The sequence below is a fragment of the Pinus tabuliformis genome, chromosome J (genome assembly GCF_031772625.1).
Source record: "Pinus tabuliformis cultivar Carrire ecotype Pingquan chromosome J, CPIR1, whole genome shotgun sequence".
Lineage (NCBI taxonomy): Eukaryota > Viridiplantae > Streptophyta > Pinopsida > Pinales > Pinaceae > Pinus > Pinus tabuliformis.
The window spans coordinates 1386905404-1386913198 of record NC_142295.1 but is presented as its reverse complement, the minus strand read 5'-3'; the positions used below and the strand labels follow the sequence as shown (position 1 = coordinate 1386913198).

General features: G+C 37.4%; 1 pseudogene across 1 annotated transcript; it reads right to left on the bottom strand.

Annotated features, from left to right (window-relative positions):
- Positions 1-3811: 3811 nt before the first annotated feature.
- Positions 3812-6015, bottom strand: LOC149232526 (putative anthocyanidin reductase; annotated as a pseudogene). The gene is made up of 5 exons (XR_016248171.1): positions 5772-6015; positions 5395-5562; positions 5067-5272; positions 4178-4551; positions 3812-4027 (listed from the first exon to the last, which is right to left on the bottom strand). The product of XR_016248171.1 is annotated as a putative anthocyanidin reductase (transcript).
- Between the last annotated feature and the right edge of the window lie 1780 nt (positions 6016-7795).

Here is a 7795-nt window from a genome sequence, read left to right as displayed (position 1 = left end):
ATATGCATGACCTACAGATCCAGATGGGGCGACTATAAGCGAGCATTGGCCAGGCAAGCAGGATTCAGGCGAGCCTACAGCAAGCAAGCGCAACCATGCTAGATACATATCAAACTCTGGATCTCAGAGTCATTCAATTGCCAGACGAGACCCTGCATGCCCAATCAGAGGAAGCAAACACCCAACTATCATAGATCAAGGATCTGGGTGTCAATCTCGCGGCACTCCCTATCCAGACCCTACACGAATTACACCAAGGTGTATCCGATGAACCGAGGGTAAGGGAGTAGCGCGCGCTGCTGGTAATTAGCGAAGTTAAAACCAACAACCAGTAGATCTTTGTAGAAAAAGCATAGGCGCTGAAGGAAAAGGAAGAACTTTCTACGCGCATCCAACAGTTGGAAGCAACGATTACACAGGCCTATAATGCACTGCCTGAACTCAATATTTCCACAGAAGAAGAATCCACAGAAAAGATATAGAAGTTGGCTGCGGCAGTCAAAGAATCAAAGGATGAAATCGACCATGTCTAATTTGAACTCCAACTACAGATTTTGGAGTTGCAACCGTCAACTCTGCCATAGGTCCAAGAGTAGCGCAGAGAAGTGATAAAAGAAGGGATTGCCACATTAGACGCAACAGTCAAGGACTGCACAAGGGATGACAAAAAATATAATGATCCAATCCTAATCAAGTTTGTAACATCCCTAGGTTAAAATTTCATGTAATAAAGTATAATAAATGAAAAAGAATAAGACCAAGATCATGGGACATGTATTCCAAGCTGAATGGTGGGAAAAACATCCTAGTGGGCATCACTTTGATTTATTTATGGCTAAGGAAATTGACAAAGACAAAAAGGCATTAATTGACATTTATTTATGAAAATACAGGAAAATAGGAGAAAGGAAGGTGAAGAGACACATTTGCAGGAGAGGGAAATTGAAGGAAAATGAAGAAATTTGGGACATCAATGATAAAAAGGCACCTAAGAATCAGTTGACAACTTTTGCCTAGTTTTAGAGTAGGTGTAGCAAAGGAAAGAAAATCAAAGGACGATTAAGGAAGATTGGATCAAGCAACTTCAACAAGAAGATTTTGTAGGTAACATGTTGCATGTGTGATTTCCTAGCTGAGGTGTGAATACATGGTACATGCATTTGTTTATTTGGTTCATTTGCTTTCATTGGTATGGTTTTTTCCTGGTTTGACAGTGGTTTCAACCTTGCCTTGCCATTTCCTGGATAACCATGGTGTGATGGGATTATTTTCTTGGTTGAGCTTTGGATTGCTGGAAGGTTTTGGAACCAAGCGAGGTGGTCTTATCAAAAATTCCTAAGGATTGGGGGTGGAGGTGGTTTAATCTCCGGGAAGCCCTCAACAAATGGGTGGAGACTAGAAACTTCCTCAAGGTAATGGTGAAGAAACTATGAGGCGCCCAAGATTGTTTTAGGTTTGTGATATCTTGACTGGTTTTGGCAGGATCATGGTAGCCTGAGGGTGGAGGTGGTTTAATCTTCGGGAAGACTTGGTTGTTTATGACTTGAGATCCCACATTCATGCTTAGAATATGGCATGAGGGTGATTAGCTGAAAGAAAGATTTGGTTCAACCCAATCTATGGTTGGGTGGTTTGTGGAAGTCCCTGACTTGGTTGACTTTTGCATCAGTTAATAAGATATATTTTCCTATTGTATTCTATGAACACTTATACTTGATATTATGATGATTTGATGGCTTTTATGTCATCGTTAATAATTTGGTTATATGTTGGTTATAGTTATGAATCTGTAATGTGCTCTAAATATCGCTTTGTTCAAGACTTGATAAGTATTTGATGGTTAATGAATGCATGGGCTAACAAGTGTTATTGCAACTATTATGATATGGAATTAGACCTTCTTGGTGATTCTCAGATAAGTTTCAGACTCCTATGATCAAATATGCATTCATGACCTGTAGTTTACATGTTCACCATATGTTTGACGAAATGAATGTCATGGTTAGGCCTGGTTAGTCAAGTACTTATTCAAGTTTTGTATGAATAACATTTTCATTATGTCATTTATCATTCTTAGAAGTTACACGCAGTTCTAGGTAGTGGTTTGGAAACTGATCTGAAAAGGTGGGTCCGATCTCGGGACCACATCCTCCGAACTGAAGATTTTGGGCTACAATTGCAGGGAAGGAGGTTTGTGTGTGCGGTTGGAGGCCTATAACTGCACCCTTGCCTTGTCATGCATATGGTTGTGGGCCCAGATCAGTGAAAAAGCAATCCAACTCAGGGTTTGGTCACCTGGGGTGGTTATTTGGCCCCTGAGTGTCCTGTAAGCCTTAAGGGATGTCTGTAAGTTGTCATTGTCGACCCCATTTCCATAACTAAAGCTTGGAGGTCGAGTCATGTCCTTGTAACTCTTCGTCTCATTTTTACCCTGCCAGGCCAGTCAAATTGGGTAAATGTGGGAGGGGTCGTTACAAGAAATTATCCTAGTTAAGAGTGTGATGCATCCTCCTCTCAATGTATAGGCACATTTAACATAAAACTTTAAGTAGGTGGATTGTTGATTGTCATGACTACAACCTCTATGGGGCATAAACAAGTCGATATTAATCACAACAAATAATAAAAGAAAGAAAAAGGACAACATGAATGGACAAAGAGGAACACTTCAAAATTATGTTTTTTTCCCATATTCACATCATGTCAAGATATAAAATAGTGCATAGTCTCATGAATATGATAACAATTTTTTTTTTATTTTTTGTCGGTTAACCCACAAGAAATTTGAACAAATGACCTTTTCACATGGACTGCCTTAACAATGCACCCATTGCCATCAATTCAAAACCCATGGGCATATATCATAATAACATAAGAAATATTTACTTATAAAATTAATATTAACCACAATAAATAATTTAAAAAAACATAAATAGAGAAAAAAACATTTCACGTTTTTTTTTCCATCCTAAAATGTAATATAAAACATGGTTACATAGATTTCATATCTACCATGACAACATAGAGAGTAATTGCTTGTGGTTTGTTAGTTTTAGATCATATTTTAATAATTATAACAAACAATTATATTAAATTTTTATTTGATAAGTACTTATGTTTAATGTCCAATTTCAAATTTCAGTCAACAAACCTCATTTAACCAACAAAAAGAAAAATATTATTGAGAAATATAAAAACAGTTAATTAATTGAAATGTAGATATAACTTTGAATTGAAAATATGAGTTGTATGTTTCAAAAACTACCTTTGCACTTTTTAACAACTAAATTTAAGATTGCGCTGCAATGGTTGGGTGGGAGGTTTGGTTCCCACGGGTCTCCTAGTCCAATCCTTCATAGTCCAATCGTGGGCCAAAACAGCATATGTTTGAGAGATGCTCCATGGGTCTCATAGTCCAATCCTGGCCCAGGACAATGTATGCTTAAAAAATGCTCCTTGGATTTTATAGTCCAAACTTGGGTCAGGGCAATGTATGCTTGAGAGATGCTCCATGCACAATTTCTTCAGTTGCAAAAAAAGAAAAAATGAGTTGAAAATAACAATCCAAATATGTTCTGAACAAATTACTTATAATTTCATGGTGAAATGAGAACTTCCGGGACTAAAGTCATTACACTAAAGTCATTACACCTGATTATATTGTTTATTCAGAAAGGATTTGAACAGAACTTTAGGGACCAAAATCCTCGCTCACAAGGTCATCATAATCTCTCAGCTAGGTCAACTTAAATGGAAATATTCATTTTTAATCAACATTGTAAATTTAAATGGAAAAACATAAACATAAACCTAAACCCAGGTGTGGTCATTCGGATCATTGAAAGAAAAGGCACAACTTTCCAAACAAAAAAAACTAAAATCTTATTGATTAAGCATGCCCTTGATCTTTAAGTATTCAACAGCGTCATCGAAGATTTCATCCAGCCCCAATTTAAAGGAGAAACCGCTCTCCACCAATTTCTTAGATGACAGGTTTACTTTTGAGATCGGCGGTACATCTTCAAATCTGTATATATATAGACACAGGCATTTCATTAGGCAGGGTAATTACTGAGATTTATATTATCAGTTTTAACACTAATCTTATTTCAATTTTACTTCTTTGACTCCTCTTTAAATACTTATTGAATTTGGAATCATATAATGAAATACTCACTGCGTAGGTACATTGTACTGCGGATAGCGTTTGGATAAGTAAAGTGCCAGCTGTGGGACAGAGATATTGATGGCACTACAAATGTAGCGGCCCTCTGTAGCGAGGTTCTCCATCAAGAAGATGTGGGCCTTGCACAGATCGTCCACGTGTACCAATGAGATGGAGCCCGATGATAATTGTAGCTCCTTCAAAACCCGCAAGTCGTCTGGGATGCCAGTGAGCAAGGAAAGCGTCAATTGGACGCTGATGGGAACGGTTGGCGTGATGGAAGAGCCGACGACAAGGACAGGAATGATGGTCTACACATCCAGATCGTGTTCCTTTCCGTATTGCAACGCTGCTCTCTCTGCAAGAGTTTTGGAAGCGAAGTATGCCTGCACCGTTTAAACCAGTATAGATTTATCAAGAAAATATGTCAAGAAAGACTTTAAAATTTAAAATAGACCAGAAACAAGTTCAAATTTGGAGTTATTTTATTATTCGAAGTAGTTTTGGGGTGTGTTATTTAAACTAATTTTTTGAGTGTATATATGGATTCTATTTTAAATGCTGAAAAACCTTTAGACTCCTAGAGTACTTTTATTGTACAGGGGTTACCAATCAAACTTATGATTTCAGTGAATTTTTGTCAGATTTTATAGAAATTAGACAGGAAAAATCCACAATATTTTTTTTAAAAAATTATCAACTCGTGAAACACCAACTCACCCAACTGGCCAAAGCATATTGCAAATTCTGGGATATCCCAAAATTTGATAATTAAAAAACAAACAATTTACTGTTCTCTTTACTATCAAATTTTGAAATATTCCCTAAATCTAATCTTTACTATCAGATTCTGAAATATTCCCAAAATCTAATCCGAATGGAACTAAGTTAAAGAGCTCACCCATAGACGGCTTGGCTTTTTAGTCTCGAGGAAACCGGTGTCTGTCCAGCAAGATTCGTCAATGTCTTCATTCTGCTCCTCTGACTCGTTCATGGTGACCGTCGCCGAAGATGATGTGACCACCACGCGCTTGACGGTTTGGGCCTTCGTGGACGCCCTCAGAACATTCAGCGTTCCGTCGACTGCCGGCTTGATCATACCCTCCTGTGGCAAGCCCAATCAAATAAAACCATTAGTTAACTCTGTACCTTGAATTGTGTGGGGCGAACATTGAGTAGCACAGTGTATTGAATTTAAAACGTAAACGGAGATTCAAACGACTTTATCTCTGGATCTTTGGGTGCGGATTCGGTAGGAGTCGCCACATGAAAAACACCGCCGCAGCCAGTGACGGCGGCGTCAAAACTGTCTTCTTCCAACAGTTCCGCTCGGAAGAGCTTGAGCCTTTCTGCAGCGCCCGGGATGTCCAGGAGATGGCGCACCTTCGTCTCATTCTCTGCGTGTCCACACAAGAATATTAATGGACCTATACTAAACTAAAGAGAAAAAATCCTTGGAATACTCGTTGGGAATCATGATTGCCTATTAAATCATTGATTGCATTAATCTATATGACGAATTTCAACACCCGCCCCCCCCCCCCCCGGGAAAAAATCACTGATTCAGTTAAAAAATAAGTCTATTAACTTATGGGATTGAAATTACCTGGATCGCGCACTGTAGCGTGAACGGTGTAACCCTGGTTGAGTAAGCACTTCACTAGCCAGGAGCCCACGTAACCAGTCGCTCCCGTCACGCACACAGTGGTTGCCTGGACATTGATCATTGCGGCGGCCATTTTCAGGATTTGGTGGTTCACTCCTTCCATCCTTCCTGGTGTTGTCAAGGAGAATGGCTGAGAGGTTGAGCTTCCGTGAATATTTTACACAGGAGCATAATATTTTTGGTAGAAGAAAGACTTTTGATGCCCGGCAGAATGAATGGATGACGCTGAGATAAGCGGGATGATGGCGACCCACAACGTTTTCTCTCTGACAAGAATCCAAAGAGAAAAATATAAAAAATTATTTCTATGATAATATAATAATAAATTCATGTTAAAATTAATTTAGTATAAAAATTATGTTTTTTTGCTTTGAAAGTTATGAAAATTTTTGTGAAAAAAATTGGATTTTTGTACATCAAAGTAAAAAATGTCAAAATTCATAATTTTAAGTGTTTTAAATCTTTTTGATGGTGCTGAATCCATTTCCACCATCAAAAACATGATTCAAACAATGCATCTACAAGATTTTTTGAAATTTTTTTGCCGAAATTCGGCTGTGCAAGAGAATTCCTTGACGACTCCTTAAAATTTGCACAATTATATGATTATGATTGATATAATGTAAAAGACATATATAAATCACATGCATAATCATATTAACAAATATATAATTTGAAAAGGCCAATAAACATTAATAATATTTTAATAATAATAAATTAAATCACATGCATAATCATATTAACAAATATATAGTTTGAAAACACAAAAAAACATTAATAGTATTATTATAATAATAATACTACTACTATTATTATAATAACAATAATAAAAGAAATAGCAAAACCAACCCATGGTGTGACAAAGATTGTAAAAGTGCGAGGAGAGCAATTAAGGAAGTTGTTGATGAATCTCTTAAAATTGGCAAGATAAAATATACAAAGCCTTAACTAAAAGGGAAAAAAGGCAGTACATTCTTAAAAGAAAAGAGAATCTCTTACCCCTCTCTAAGATAGCTCAAAAATTCTGGAGGCAGATTCTAACTAGGAAACTAAAGATAATAATAAAATTTCTTTAAGTGACTGGAATTCCTATCTTAAAAAGCTTTATGAATCTCCAAATGTCATGGATAACTTTGAAACCCTGCTCACAACAAAAGAAGTTTTCTCATTAGAAGACACTGATTTTGGGGTTAAACACCTGACAAATGGGAAAACTAAGGACATTGAAGGTTACTAGGCAGAAATCTTAAAAATTGGAGGTCCTGCCCTCATCCCCCACATCCACAAGCTTTTCAATCAAGCAGTCAAGCAAGGGTTCCCTAAACCATGGACTCAGAGCCTCATTATCCCTATTTTTAAAAGTGGGGATACAAATAACCCCTCTAATTATCAGACAATTATGATCAACCCTCTCTTAGCCAAGTTATATGGTATTATTTTGGAAAAGAAGTTGAGCATATGGCTTGAAAGTGAAGGTAAGTGGGCTAAAGGCCAAGCGGGTTTTAGAAGGAAGCACTCAACAACGGACCACCTTGTTACGCTTAGGATCATTGTGGAGGAATGTCGCAATGATAAATCCAATCTCTTTTGTTGCTTTGTGGACTTTAGAAAGGCTTTCGATACGGTTCCTAGAAAGAACCTATGAAATATATTAGAAAAGCTAAAGGTTCTTTTTGAGTTGAGAGTTACCGCTATAAGGTTATATGAGAATGTAATTTCCAGGCTAAAGAGAAATGAGGGTTGGTCGACAGATATTAAGTGTAATATCGGAGTTAAACAAGTTTGCCCCCTCTCCCCTACCCTATTTGGCAATTACATCGACAAGCTAGAAGGTTGTTTAGAGGAAGTAGGTTGTGCTGGCACGATCTTAGCTGGGATATTCATCATCCTTCTTCTCTATGCTAACGATATTGTTCTTCTTGCAAGGTTCCCATCTAATCTTGATAAGCAACTTAGACTTCTTA